This window comes from Ranitomeya variabilis, chromosome 1, assembly GCF_051348905.1.
Source record: "Ranitomeya variabilis isolate aRanVar5 chromosome 1, aRanVar5.hap1, whole genome shotgun sequence".
Lineage (NCBI taxonomy): Eukaryota > Metazoa > Chordata > Amphibia > Anura > Dendrobatidae > Ranitomeya > Ranitomeya variabilis.
This window is the reverse complement of record NC_135232.1, coordinates 632,740,227-632,755,211: the sequence shown is the minus strand read 5'-3', so window position 1 is coordinate 632,755,211 and position 14,985 is coordinate 632,740,227. Positions and strand designations below refer to the sequence as shown.

General features: G+C 42.9%; 1 long non-coding RNA gene across 1 annotated transcript in view; it reads left to right on the top strand.

The window, feature by feature from the left end:
* Positions 1-223: 223 nt before the first annotated feature.
* Positions 224-14,985, top strand: part of LOC143813698 (uncharacterized) — a 37,670-nt gene continuing 22,908 nt past the window's right edge. The window contains exons 1-2 of the long non-coding RNA XR_013223618.1: positions 224-376; positions 1,122-1,233. This is a non-coding gene — a long non-coding RNA (uncharacterized LOC143813698). The remainder of the gene's footprint in view (positions 377-1,121; positions 1,234-14,985) is intronic.

Here is a 14,985-nt window from a genome sequence, read left to right as displayed (position 1 = left end):
ATTGACCGAAAAGATGTGGTCCTCATGCATCCATTCTGAACACGTACACACTGAGCCGTGGTTACTATGGAAACGGGTGCCATAGGAAACATTTCCAGCTACTAAAATCCCCCTACAGCACCCCCTCATCCCCCGCCCACGCTTGGGCTGCTTCAGCAACCAGGGCTAACGAGCCAGACTCTGGCTCAGAAGGCAATTAACCCCTCCATTACAGAGGCTGCATTCAACGACCACAGATTCTGATTCCCGACAGACCCCAGCATCTTCATCACATGGCTGAATGTACCTTGCATTTAGGGCTGATCTTGGGTTGCTAAGAGTTTAGAATAGATCTAGATATTGAAGAAATAATGAAAAGCGAGCTGTATACAGATCAGTAAGTAACCCCGTACCTATAAGTGTTCTGCTAGATGTATACGGATCCTATATATTGTTACAGGATATATACACTAGATTCCTTGATAGGGCGTAGATCCAGGGAACTAGTCTGATTGCCGTATGTTTAGTCAGGAAGGAATGTTTTTCCCCAATGTGGAGCTTACTGTTTGCCATATGGGTTTTTTTTTTGCCTTCCTCTGGATCAACATGTTAGGGCATGTTAGGTTAGGATATGGGTTGAACTAGATGGACTTAAGTCTTCCTTCAACCTTAAAAACTATGTTACTATAAACTGCCACTAACCATGGGTGGAAATGGAGCTGATTAACTGTGATAGGAAAGACTCTACAATTTATTTTGCTCATATCTAAATATTATGTGCCTTTTTAATTGAATTAAACCTGTTGATTATTTACAAATAGCTGAGGAGGACATTTTGCTTTTGGTGAGAGCCAAACCCCTACTGTACAGTTACGTAACACCGATACTATATGATGAGTTTGTTGGACATTGAATTCCATAACCATGGGCATTAATAGAGTTAGGCTTCTTTAGCAGCTATAGGGGAATGTGCACATGACGCTTATAACACCGGTGTGGCGGCATCATAATTTAAAATGAAAAGATGCTTTAGGAAAATACAAGTAGTCTTGTAGCAGCTTTCTGACATCTGTTTGGACATCTATTGTGTTGGCTTTCCTTTTGTAGTTTGTTCTTTAATTCTATAAGTAACATGGTGGCAGGTTCGAAGCGGAAAACGCCAGAAGAATGGACCAGTCACTTCTTGCAACTTATGAAGCTTGAAATTGTTAAAATAAAACCCAAGAGGAAGACAAAATGAGCATATATCCAAGAGTAAGTAAATGTTAATAGTACATGTAAATAACATAGGGTACTTAGTTAACACTGTTTTGATCGAAAAAGTGGAAAAGCCATCCCACCACAACAAGGTGTACTCAATCGGGATGGTCCTATCCAGCCTCTAGCATTAAAACCTCACCATGTATCAGTTTTCCTCAATGTGAATAAGGACAGAGGAGGATATAAGCCTGACTGATCAGACACCTGTTCATTGGAAGCTAAATTGATGAAATGTCTAGTTCAGAAAGTGGGAGCCACACCCTTGTGTGTACATAGCACTAGAAACTACAGCAAAAAAAAATGAGCAGAAGCTAGTCAATGTGCAACTTTTGCTCCTGCTCATTTTTTTCTGGGCTAAAATACCGTATTTTTAAGACTATAAAAATTTGGGGGGCAAATGGGGTTGCATCTTATAGTTGGAATATACTTACAATTAGTGTGGTGGCAGCAGGAGTCGGGCGGTTCTGCGGCTGTCCGACGCTGCAGGGTGATGTTCACACTCCCATCCCAGGCTAGTGCAGCAGATTTGGCGGTGTTCTGTGGGGCAGGGGGCTCAGCCGGCATTTTGTGAAAGCCCAGAGCCCCTCAGACATCCATTACTGCGATGCAGTGACCCCCTGGAAAATGGCCGTCGGGGGCGGTGCATGATCAGATTGAGATTTCGGCAATGATCTTCAGGTGAAATGATTTTTTTATGCAGCATAAAAGATGATTGTTTTAAGCAATGCATCATCCAATGTAAACAGGACTCTCACAATTGCAGCCACACCGTACTGATATATATAGATCGCTCAGTGAGCATTGTTTACAAGTGTTACAATACTGTCGCCTTACTGAAAGCATGGCTAAATAAATCGAGGGAGCTCATAAGTAGGGATGAGCGGACCTGTGGAAGTTCGGGTTCTGGTTCCTGACCGAACTGTAGCCCAAAATTTGGTTCGGGTATTAGGACTGCATCCGAACCTGAGCCTCTGCCTCTCCTCCTTTTCCTTCTCCTTCTTCTCCTTTTTGCGTTCTCTCATCTCTACTTATAACCTCCTGGGAGCTGCTGGCTTTTAGTCATAGGGGCCCGTGAGGGGCTGTTATAATCACTCAACACATTTTAACAGCTCGCTCTGCAAAGATGTACTGCAGAGAGTTCTGTCAATCAAGTGCTAAGGCATCCTTTCAGCCCCTATGAATGAAAACCACAAGCTGTAGGGAAGAAATAAGTTCATTGTCTACCAGTAGCCACACTTTAACAAGGCGACCAGCATTCAGCGGTCATGTTTTGTGAGTTTTGGTAATCTATTACTTTTTTTTTTTTTTTTTTTGGGGGGGGGGCTGAAAAGTTATTACTCTAAAATTTAGTAGATCACAAGTTTCACAAACTAGACCAGTAATCCTTCCACCAAGAAGACTTTCCTGAGAATTCTTTTAGATTCCCAAGAGCAGAACTCTTTCCCACCAAAAAACAAACAAATACAGTCAAGATCAAAAGCTTATACTCTGAAGAACCGGAAGATGGTCTCTGTAAAGTTTTCTATGTCGGTCCTGGGATCCATGACATTCTGCATTCCTTGGTCTCAGGCCCATACAAGAATCCTGCAGAGCTTTATTCTTTCTTTTTTCATGGGACAGATCTTCGGGTTCTCTTAACAACAGAATCCACCTGCAGTACCAAGTAAAAATGATGTCCCTAAACTGGTGGCTCTGACCAGAGAATTTGGCAAAAGGAACACAATGGATTCAGCATCCTCTTACATCAATTTTACGCCAGTAAAAGAGTTTGGGGAGCCTCAATCTCCCAAGTAGCATTCTATGGAACATGGTCACAAGAGATTGCCAGTCAGTCCTCAAATTTCAGAGAGTTTAAGACAGTAGAGGAGGCCCTCAAAGCAAAGCAGCAATATCTCTGTTTTAAGGGCCTCACATCAGACTTTATTCGGAAACAATGAATACAGTGGCCCACCTGATATATCAAGGGAGCATGAGAGATGAGAATCTGCAGGAAATCTCAGCAATAATCTTTGTCTGGGAAGAACATCACCTCCTGTCTTTTCCAACTCTCCACTTAAGAGGGTCCAGAATCATACAAGCAGATTTTTTAAGCAAAAGGGATATACATCCAGGCGAATGGAGTCTGAATACAGATATCTTCCAGATGATTATGAGAAAATGGGGTTATCCAGAGGTAGATCTGTTTGCATATCATAAAAATGCAAACATAAAACCATACTTTTCCCTGTATCCCAAAGACACTTCAGCAACAGTAAATGCATTCACCCACACTTGGTAGGTCAAACTTGCTTATGCCTTTCCTCATATCCCCTTGTTGATAAGAACACTACAGAAAATCAGGGAGGAAGGTGTCAAGACTATTCTCATAGTCAAAAAGGGGATGATTCGAGATGCTGAAGAGTATGAAGCTAGAGAGTTCACTAGTCCTTCCTCTGGTCCACGACCTGCTCCATCAAGGTCCGATCTATCATCTGATCCCCCAGGACCTATGTTTGGCTGCTTGACTTCTGATGCCTCAACCTTAAGAGCTGGTGGCCTCTCAGAAGCAATAATCCAAGCTCCGCAAACCATTTCAGAGACAATATCCTTTTCCAAAAGTTCAATTTTACTGATCAGTAGGGTTTTCATCACAAATGTAGCACATACACAGAGTGGTATTTCTCATGCTTTCCCTGCCTTCTGGCAATTGCTGCCTTGCTTCTAGCAATCACTGCCTCGCTTCCAGACAATTTCTGTCCCGTCCATGCCTTCAAGCCCACCAGCTTTCTGCCATTCCACTGGTCCAGCTTCAAGTTATAGGGCAATGGGCTTGCCGTCTCAGCTGCCCCCTAGTCACTGCCGTAAGCTTCAGATCCTTCCTTGGAATGAATGTCTGAGCTGGTGACTGCCTGCATGACACTCAGCCTGGGCCCCTTCCTGCCTTAGCAGCCTTATCCCCAGACTAGCTAGCAGACTGTCTTTTTTCACTGCTGCATCCTCACTAACTACCAAATAGGAAGTGCCTCACTATATCCCACTGCTCTATGCTGCACTACCCTATAGCTCCCAACTGACAAACCCCTAAGCTCACTATACCTACTCTAAGACTCTGATTCCTTATCACTAAGGTGCCCCACTAATCTAAACCCACTATTATCTTATGCTAACTTCTATCCTATACCTAAGCATACAAACTGTACATATCAAATACATACAGAACAACATTACATGAACACATTAACATTAATAAACAACAAGGTACTGCACATGGTTCATGTGCACAGTGTCCAAAGAGAAGGAGGCATGTGACGGCCTTGGTGACCTCCTTACACAACAAGGGAAGAAGATCTCAAAAAATGCATTAACAAACTGGATTAAGAAAGCCATCTGCGAATCATATAAGAGCCAGAATCTATCTCCTCCAGAATCACTGAAAGCTCATTCCCACAGAGCCATGTCTGTTTCCTGGACCAAGAGGGCTAGTGTCTCCATAGAGCAGATCTGCAGAACTGCTATCTGGTCCTCGATTTATACCTTCTCAGAACATTATAGGCCAGATTTGATGTCAAATAGGGATTTAGCCTTTGGAAAGTCCAGGCTGAAGCCCTGCTCTGTGTAGCACAAGTGATCGGATGATCGCAGCTTCTAGTCTCCCATGGAGACTATGGAAGCAAGTGTAAAGTAATAAAGAAATGTTTTATAAAATATTAAAAAGCTAAAAAAAATAGTTCAAATCACCTCCCATCGCCACATTCAGAATCGCCCGATCTATCAATATATCAGCCGGGGGTGGCACATGTGTAGATGTAGATCTCAGTACCAAGATGTTTTTTATTTAAAAAGTTTTTTTCCTATTTTTCTCCTCAAAATTTGGGGTGCATCTTATAATCCCCAAAATACGGTAAATAAAAAAGAGCCTTTACATGTTTGGTATGCAGAGCTCATAATGACCTGGAGAATCATAATGACAGGTCATTTTTACCACTTAGTGAACTCGGTAAAAAAACAGAACAGAAAACAAAACAATTGCGCTTTTTTTTGCAATTTCACCACACTTTGAATTTTGTTCCCATTTTCCAGTATACTATGTAGCAAAACCAATGGGTTATTCAAATTTACAACTCATCCCAAAAAAGCAATCCCTAAAATGGCCATATTGATGGACAAGTAAAAAAGTTATGGCTCTGGGAAAAGGGGAGCAAAAAATGGAAACTCAAAAATGGTAAAAACCCAAGGTGGAGAAAGGGTTGAGTAATTCTCCTGCTGTGTCTAAAAAAAATGTTTTGAATTACATTTTAAGATATATTTTTAGTCAATTGGTGGTGGTCTATCTTGAAGGTAGTCTTATTTATTCATTTTACTATTACGTTAGCCATGTACATACTGAGGTACAGAAATGTAGTTAATAATCTGTTAAAATTAAAAATTGTGTTTTCTGTGTGCAGAAAATGAATTTTATATGTTATGTTTCATCTGCCAGAGAATTTCAGATGGACCCCTCTAAGATAAAATGCTTTGCATGATACTAAACTACCTTTCAGCGGATCTTTTCTTAAAGAACACAACCCCTATTATTTAAGGCAAATGTATAATAGTTAAAAAATAGAGGATGATTAAGTCTATTCACTAAGTTTGAAATTTGTGATTTCCAAATCAATGTGTTAATTTTTAGCTTTAGGACAGACTACTCTAATTTTCATTTTAACAAACTAAGTGGTTCATTTAACGCAGTGGTTAAAGATGCTCTAATTATTACATTTACGTTAGACATGTTATAATCTATTGATATTCAGCAGAGGAGTATTGATAAATATTTTAATCTAAGATACCATTTTCTGAAGTCAAGATTAAATTTTAGTAGCAACGTTAATGATTCTATACAATGCCTTCAAAAACTATTAATACCCCATGATCACTTCCACATTTTTTTTACATTACACTCTCAAATTTAATTGTATTTTATTGGATTTGCATGTGACATGCCAACGCAAAATAGCAAAACATTTGTGAAGTGTAATGGAATGATACATGGTTTTCTAAATATTTAAAAAACATATATCTATAAATTGTGAAGCACATTTGTATTCAGCCCCACTGAGTCAATACTTTGTAGCACCACCCTTCGCTGCAATTACTGCTACAAATCTTTCAAGCTACATCTATACTAGCTTTGTACGTCTAGAGACTGAAATGTTTTCCCATTAAACTTAACAAACTAGTTCTAGCTCAGTGGGATTGGAAAGAGGGCATCTGTAAACAGCAATCTTCAAGTTTTTCAAGTCTTGTAACAGATTCTCAATGTGATTTAGGTCTAGATTGTGGCTGGTCTGTTCACACACATGAATATGCTTTGATGTAAACTATCCATTGTAGCTTTGGAAGTAAGTTTAGGGTTATCATAGAATGTTAGAGTTGGAAGGAACCTCAAGGGTCATCATGTCCAATCCCTTGATCAATGCAGGATTCACTAAACCATCTCAGACGCATGTCTGTCCAGCTTCTGTTTGAAGGCTTCCATTGTAGGAGAACTCAGTACCTCTCGTGGCAGCCGGCTCCACTCATTGATCACCCTCAATGTCAAAAAAATTTTTCTAATATCTAATCTGTATATTCTCCCTTTCAGTTTCATTCCATTGCTTCTCGTGTTTCCATGTGCAAATGATAATAATGATGATTCCTCTACACTGGGACATCAATTCAGATATTTGCAGACAGCTATTAAGTCTCCTCTTATCCTTCTTTTTTGCAAACATTCCCATATCATTTAACTGTTCCTCCTAGGACTTACTTTGCAGTCTGCTTACCATCTTGGTAGCTCTTCTCTGAACTTGCTTCAGTTTTTCAATGTCTTTTTCAAAATGTGGTGCCCAGAACTGTAAACAGTATTCCAGTTGAGGCCTGACCATGGAGGAGCACAGGGGAATAATTACTTCATGTCATCTAGACTGTATGCTTCTCTTAATACATCCTAGTAAAGTTGAGCGACTTTTACTTTTTTTGGATCAAGTCGGGTTTCGCGAAACCCAACTTTGTCAAAAGTTGGGTCGGGTGAAATCGGCCGATTATTGCCAAAAGTCGGGGGCCGACTGAAACACGAAATCCAATGCAAGTCAATGGGGAATCAAAGTCGGCAGTGAGTGGAGGACAGGAAAACACCTATAGTGCCATTTTTAATGCCAAAAACATAAATTCTTATTACTTAACCCTAGAACGCATACCTGGGGCCTCGCAGGCCTGCCAGGTTACTTGTTTTCTATTTTCTGTAAAAGTACTTTAGTTAGAATTTTGAAAATCTAGGTAATCCTCAGGTATATAGTCGTTAGTAATTTCCAGTTATTCATATATTTTTATGTTACAGACATTTCGGTATAACAACCTTTTTTTGGGACTACCCCATATTCACACACCTGGGGCCTTTTAGGCCTGTACTAGGTTTACATGTGATACTCAGTCTTTTTGTCTGTATGGTTGCTGAGGAAGAACTTTTATGACTCTGCTATTGCTGGGAAGAGTGTGGATTCTGCATGACAACATAAAAATAAGAAAAATAAGAAAAATAAGAAAAAAAAAGAATAAAAATATTACAATGGATAATTACTTTACCAATTTTGAAATGGCCAACTTTTTGCTTCAAAAGCAACTTACACTTGTTGGTACTATGAGGCCAAACCGCCGCAAAATTCCTCCAATCATGAAGCACAATGCACAGCGAACAATCTACGAGAGTGTATTCGGTTTCTGCAATGAAAGAAAAATCCGTGATATTACTGAGTACAATGTATCATGATGGAAGTATTGACACCAATGACAGGAAAAAAAACCCTGAAATCATACTGCATTATAATAAGACAAAAGGAGGTGTCGACAAGATGGACGAAATGATTGGAGAGTATTCGTGCAAAAGGCCGACTAAACGTTGGCCTGTTGCCCTTTTTTCCAATATCCTTGATGTGTCAGCCCTCAATAGCTACATTGTTTATTGTCAAACTAATCCAGAATTCCATGCCAACAGGAAAGACAAGAGACGTCTATTTTTTACAGAACTTTGTTATGAACTTTTGATTCCTACTATGATGGAGAGAAGCAGCATGATATGCTTATCAAGGCAAATTACGGAGGCAATGATCCGATGTGGAATACGCTTTCTGGAACATCCAGAGCAAAGAGAAAAAAAAAGAAAGCGCTGCTATATTTGTCCAGCAAAAAAGGAAAAAAAATCGGAGCGTTTCTGTTCTACTTGCAGACAAAATGTATGCAAGGAACATTCAGCCGAAAAAATAATATGCGAGAATTGTCGGGGGAATATGTAAAGTTACAAATAAATATTCCTGCACCAAGTTTGCTACAACCAAAAAATGTTTTCATAAAAAAATTGCATATAGAATGCCTATATTTGGCGTGCCCGTTTACTTACTTTTTTGTTTTATGCACATAATTATGTTTTGAAATATACACATCTTAGGCTGTGTTCCCAGTAGCGCCGGGGTTCGCCAGAAGGGGATCCATAATGGATCTGACCTCCTAGTAACTCCAGCTAAGGCTGCTGGAATGGCGGGATTCCGCCAGCCTTAGCTGGGGTCACCAGGAGGTCAGATCCATTACGAATCCCCTCCTGGCGGACCCCAGCGCTAGTTGGAATGCATCCTTACCTTGCAATTGTAAAATAAATTTTGAAAAGTATTTTTATTTGAGTTATTCCGTGTTATTTCCACCACACAGGCCTAAAAGGCCCCAGGTGTGTGAATATGGGGTAGTCCCAAAAAAAGGTTGTTATACTGAAATGCCTATAACATAAAAATATATGAACAACTGGAAATTACTAACAACTATATACCTGAGGAATACCAAGAGTTTCAAAATTCTAACTAAAGTAATTTTACAGAAAATAGAAAACAAGTAACCTGGCAGGCCTGCGAGGCCCCAGGTATGCATCCGCCAGCCATAGGTGGGGTCACCAGGAGGTCAGATCCATTACGGAATCCCGTCCTGGCGGACCCCTGCACTAGTGGGAATGCATCCTTACTTTTCAATAAACTTTGAAAAGTATTTTTATTTGAGTTATTCCATGATAATTATAAATAGGCCCCAGGTGCGTGAATGTGTAGATTTCTATGGGTATGCGTTCTAGGGTTAAGCTTGTCATTTTTTATTCACTTTATGATAATAGTTAGGCATTGACAACTGGGGGACATTTGGCTAAAGTTGTGGGGGGTAGGGCTGGCTCAAGATTTTCGTGGGCCCAGGAAATGCGGAATATGTCACGGCGGTGGAGCAGGGAGAGGTAAGTATTTCAACTTTGCAAGTGCTGTGATCCTGAACAAGCAGGGGGGACCCACTCATTGGCACTGGCACAGGGACCCTCATAGTATGGCGGTGTGTTTGATGGCAGGTGGCGCCTCCCACTGGCAGAGACACTTTTGCGTACTATGAGGGGCCCTGTGCCATTGACGTCGCCAACGAGTATGCCCCCCCACCTGATGAAGGAACCTGCACTTTCATCTGCACCTTCCTCTTTGTCCCCGTGTAAGGTGGTATAGTATGCGGGAAGGGGAACCTGACTTTCAGCAGGGTCAGATTCTGGCTGTGTAGAGTGCAAGGGGAATGTAGTGGTCTGGGTCAATGTACCAGCAGACTCATCTAGCAGTGGCTGGGCAATGGGCAGGATGAGCAGGAAACACAGATATAGGCCCAAATAATTAAGTAGGCTAAATGCAGTTCAAATGTGGTAACAGGACTAAACAGGCGGCATTGCTTTGTTCAGTGGAGGAAAACTGTAATGAGTGGCAGACACAGTTAGTAGGCCCAAATAATAAAGTATGCTAAATGCAGTTCAAAATTGGTAACAAGACTAAATAGGTGGCATTGCTTTGTTCAGTGGAGGAAAACTGTAATGAGTGGCAGACACGGTTAGTAGGCCCAAATAATAAAGTGGGCTAAATGTCTGCCAAAAAGTTGTTCATAAATAAACAGGCGACATTGCATTGCTCAGTGTCAGAAAATTGTAATGAGTAGCAGACTAAGTTAGTAGGCCCAAATAATAAAGTGGGCTAAATGTCTGCCAATAAATTGTTCATAAATAAACAGGTGGCATAGCTAGGTACAGGGTGGGCTCCTCTGCTGAGTAGCAGACAGTGGTAGTAGGCGCAAAGTATTAACTGGTCTAAATGGAGGCCAGGGCCCCTGTTTATTTTAACTATCATCTATCATTTCAACAAATTTGTATTGGCAGTGCCATTGAAGGATTTAACAGCACAGACTACACAGTGGTGGAGCAGGGAGAGGTAAGTATTGCAAGTGGTAGAGCACTGTTCGAGCTGGGGGGAACACTCTCTCGTGGGCAGCAGTGCTGGCACAGGGCCCCTCATATTACGACGGTGTGTCTGACGTTTGTTGTGCACCACCACCATCAGAGACACTTCATTGTACTTTGAGGGACCCTGTGCCAGTGCCGTCGCCAAAGAGTGGGCACACCCACCTGTCCAGGCAAACGGCACTCACACGGGTGCTTGCATCAGGTAGTGACCACGGCCCTGTGGGGGGAGTCAGCCCATTTATGGAGGTAAAAAAATGGCCTATGGTGGACATTCAGCAGCTGCAAATGGAGGAAATGGAGCAGTCAGTAAGAGGAGTCCAAAAGCAAGACATTTTTCAGGCAAGCTACGTGTCAGCAGGGGAAGGTGGGGCGAAATAATTTGAAATCCATGATTGGTTCATTTTAATGAAGGTTAGATCATCAACATTTTGGGTAGCCAGACGTGTCCTTTTTTCAGTCAGTATTGAACCAGCAGCACTGAAGACTCTTTCTGATAGCACACTAGCAGCAGGGCAAGCAATCTCCTGTAATGCATATTCTGCCAATTCAGGCCAGGTGTCTATTTTAGATGCCCAGTAATCAAAGGGGAATGACCTGTGAGGGAGAACATCGATAACGATAAGGGAGGAAAAGTAGTTCGTAACCATACTGGACAAATGCTGTCTCCTGTCACTTTGAATCGATGCAGCAGTACCTGTCTTGTCAGCGGTAGTGTTGAGCATACCGATACCGCAAGTATCGGGTATCGGCCGATACTTGCGGTATCGGAATTCCGATACCGAGTTCCGATATTTTTGTGATATCGGAAATCGGAATCGGAAGTTCCCAGTGTATGGTTCCCAGGGTCTGGAGGAGAGGAGACTCTCCTTCAGGCCCTGGGATCCATATTCATGTAAAAAATAAAGAATTAAAATAAAAAATATGGATATACTCACCCCTCCGGCGGACCCTGGACCTTACCGATGTAACCGACAGCCTCCGTTCCTAAGAATGAGGAGTTTAGGACCTGCGATGACGTTGCGGCTTGTGATTGGTCGCGTGAGCGGTCACATGAGCGGTCACGCGACCAATCACAAGCCGCGACGTCATCGAAGGTCCTAAACTCCTCATTCTTAGGAACGGAGGCTGCCGGTTACATCGGTAAGGTCCAGGGGCCGCCCGAGGGGTGAGTATATCCATATTTTTTATTTTAATTCTTTATTTTTTACATGAATATGGATCCCAGGGCCTGAAGGAGAGTTTCCTCTCCTTCAGACCCTGGGAACCATCCAGGATATCTTCCGATACTTGTGTCCCATTGACTTGTATTGGTATCGGGTATCGGTATCGGCGATATCCGATATTTTTCGGGTATCGGCCGATACTATCCGATACCGATACTTTCAAGTATCGGAAGGTATCGCTCAACACTAGTCAGCGGTCATTTTAAAATCACTCCACAACCTGGTCACAAAACCCCTCTGTCCAACGCCACTTCGGATTTGTGCACCTCTAACACCTCTGCTATGTTGCCCCCTACAGCTCGTGTGAGAACCATCACCGCCGCTGTGTGCTGGGAATGGTCTACAAGAGTTGCTTGCTTGGTAGCCAATATTTGCTCAAGGTTCTCATGTGGCAAGATATTTTGTAATTTTCCTTTATATCATGGATCCAAGAGACAGGCCAACCAGTAATCGTCATCGGTCATCATTTTGATGCCACCAGTTTCTATTGCCCCCTGAGAAGCATCCTCCTCCCATAAATATTCATCCCCATCATCCTCCTCCTCCTCCTCTTCGTCTGCCACCTCGTCCAGGAGGGTTCCCTGAGCAGACAATGGCTGACTGTCTTTAAGGCTTCCCTCCTCCTCGGCTGCAGATGCCTGCTCCTTAATGTGCGTCAAACTTTGCATCAGCAGACGCACTAGTGGGATGCTCATGCTTATGATGGCGTCGTCTGCGCTTACCAGCTGTGTGCATTCCTCAAAACACTGAAGGACTTGACAGACCGTGGGCTAGGCAGAACTGTCCCACTATGGCTGTCCCCTGTGGACCCTGCATCCACCACATTAACCCAGTGCACCGTGATGGACACATAACGTCCCTGGCCATGCTTACTGGTCCATGCATCTGTTGTGAGGTGCACCTTTCCACTGACTAATTGCCTCAGTGCATGGACAATGCGGTCTTTGACATGCTGGAGGAGGGCTGGGATGGCTTTTCTCGCAAAGAAGTGCCGACTGGGTAGGTCATAGCGTGGTACTGAATAGGCCATCACAGGTCTTTGAAAGCTTCGCTTTCAACCAACCGGTAGGGCATCATCTCTAATGAGATTAGTATAGCAATGTGGGCATTCAAACCCTGTGTACGTGGATGAGAGGATGAGTACTTTCTTTTCCTAACGAGAGTCTCTTGTAGGGTGAGCTGGACTGGAGAGCTGCATATCGTGGAACTAGTGGTGGTGGTGATGGACATGGCGGATTGAGAGAGGGTTGGTGATGGTATTCTTGATGTTGGCCTACATACAGTATTTCTTACCAATAACCTTGTGATTCCCTGACTGCTTTTGCCTTGCGACGATACCTCCACATTTGCTGCTGGTGGTGTCCTAACCAGTGGGCTTACAGTGAGGGAAGCAATGTATCGTTGCTGACTACCTTCATTCTGAGCAGGTGCACCAACGGTACGGGACATTTGGTAGTTAGTCCAGGCTTGCAAGTGCATGCTGGTTAAATGTTTAAGCATGCACGTTGTATTTAAATTTTGAAGATTCTTCCCTCTGCTAAAAGTCTTTGAGCATTTCTTACAGGTAACTTTTGACTAGTGTTGAGCATTCCGATACTGCAAATATCGGGTATCGGCCGATATTCGCTGTATCGGAATTCCGATACCGAGTTCCGATATTTTTGTGATATCGGAAATCGGAATCGGAAGTTCCTATAAGCTCCCAGGCGTGTGCGGTGCGTATGGTTCCCAGGGTCTGGAGGAGAGGAGACTCTCCTTCAGGCCCTGGGATTCATATTCATGTAAAAAATAAAGAATAAAAATAAAAAATATGGTATACTCACCCTCGGACGGCCCCTGGACCTCAGCGGTGCAACCGGCAGCCTCCGTTCCTAAGAATGCAGTGAGTGTAGGACCTGCGATGACGTCGCGGCTTGTGATTGGTCGCGTGAGCGGTCACATGAGCGGTCACGCGACCAATCACAAGCCACGACGTCATCGAAGGTCCTTCACTCTGCATTCTTAGGAAAGGAGGCAGACGCTTGCAGCGGTGACAGCCAGGGCTCGTCCGAGGGTGAGTATATCCATATTTTTCATTTTTATTCTTTATTTTTTACATGAATATGGATCCCAGGGCCTGAAGGAGAGTTTCCTCTCCTTCAGACCCTGGGAACCATCCAGGATCACTTCCGATATTTGTGTCCCATTGACTTGTATGGGTATCGGGTATTGGTATCGGCGATATGCGATATTTTTTGGATATCGGCCGATCCAATCCAATACCGATACTTTCAAATATCGGAAGGTATCGCTCAACACTACTTTTGACTGATCATTCGGATCTTGGTTAGAAAATTTCCATACTACACTCTTCCTACTATGGAATACCTTTTCAGGCATTGCATGCTGTGCTACTTTCACCGGATGGCCACGCTGTCCTAAAACTGTTTTTGTTTTTGACAAATGTTTTTGGCCTGATACGGGCCTGCCAGATGACAGCTGTTACAATGTAGATGGCTGCTGCGGATCATCCTCCTCCGCTTCTGAGCTACTGGCAGCGGAACCCTCTTCCCCCAATGGCTGCCAATCTGGGTCAACAACTGGGTCATCTATCACCTCCTCTTCAATGTCATGTGCACCTTCCTCTGTGTCACCTTGTAAGGTGCTATAGCATTCGGGACGGGGCACCATAGTCTCATCAGGGTCAGATTCTGGCTCAGTAAACTGCGAGGGCAATGTAGTGATCTGAGTCAATGGAACAGCATAATAATATAGCTGTGGCTGTGCATCAGTGCACTCCATGTCCGATTCATGTTGTTATGGGCAGTTAACAATTTCCCTTTCTAACCCAGGCACGGTATGTGTAAAGAGCTCCATGGAGTAACCTGTAGTGTCACCTGACGCATCCTTCACTTTTGGTTTGGGTGAAGGACACAAGGAAACATCTTGTTCCTGACCAGGAGCATCCACTGATGACTTGCTGCTTTTATATTTTGAACTTTCTGAAGAGGAGGCGAAAGAGCTAGAGGCTGAGTCAGCAAGGAAAGCCAAAACTTTTTCCTGCTATTCTGGCTTTAAAAGATGTTTTCCTAGGACTGAAGTATATCCACTTTGTGAGAATTTGAATCTCACTTTTTTTGGGGGGAGACTGAACCAAAACTCAGGCCCAGTGCATAAAACAACACAATGTAAGTGGCAGAAAGTAGCTGGAAGATATATGAAAAAATAGAAGGACTGTAGTACAATTTCAAT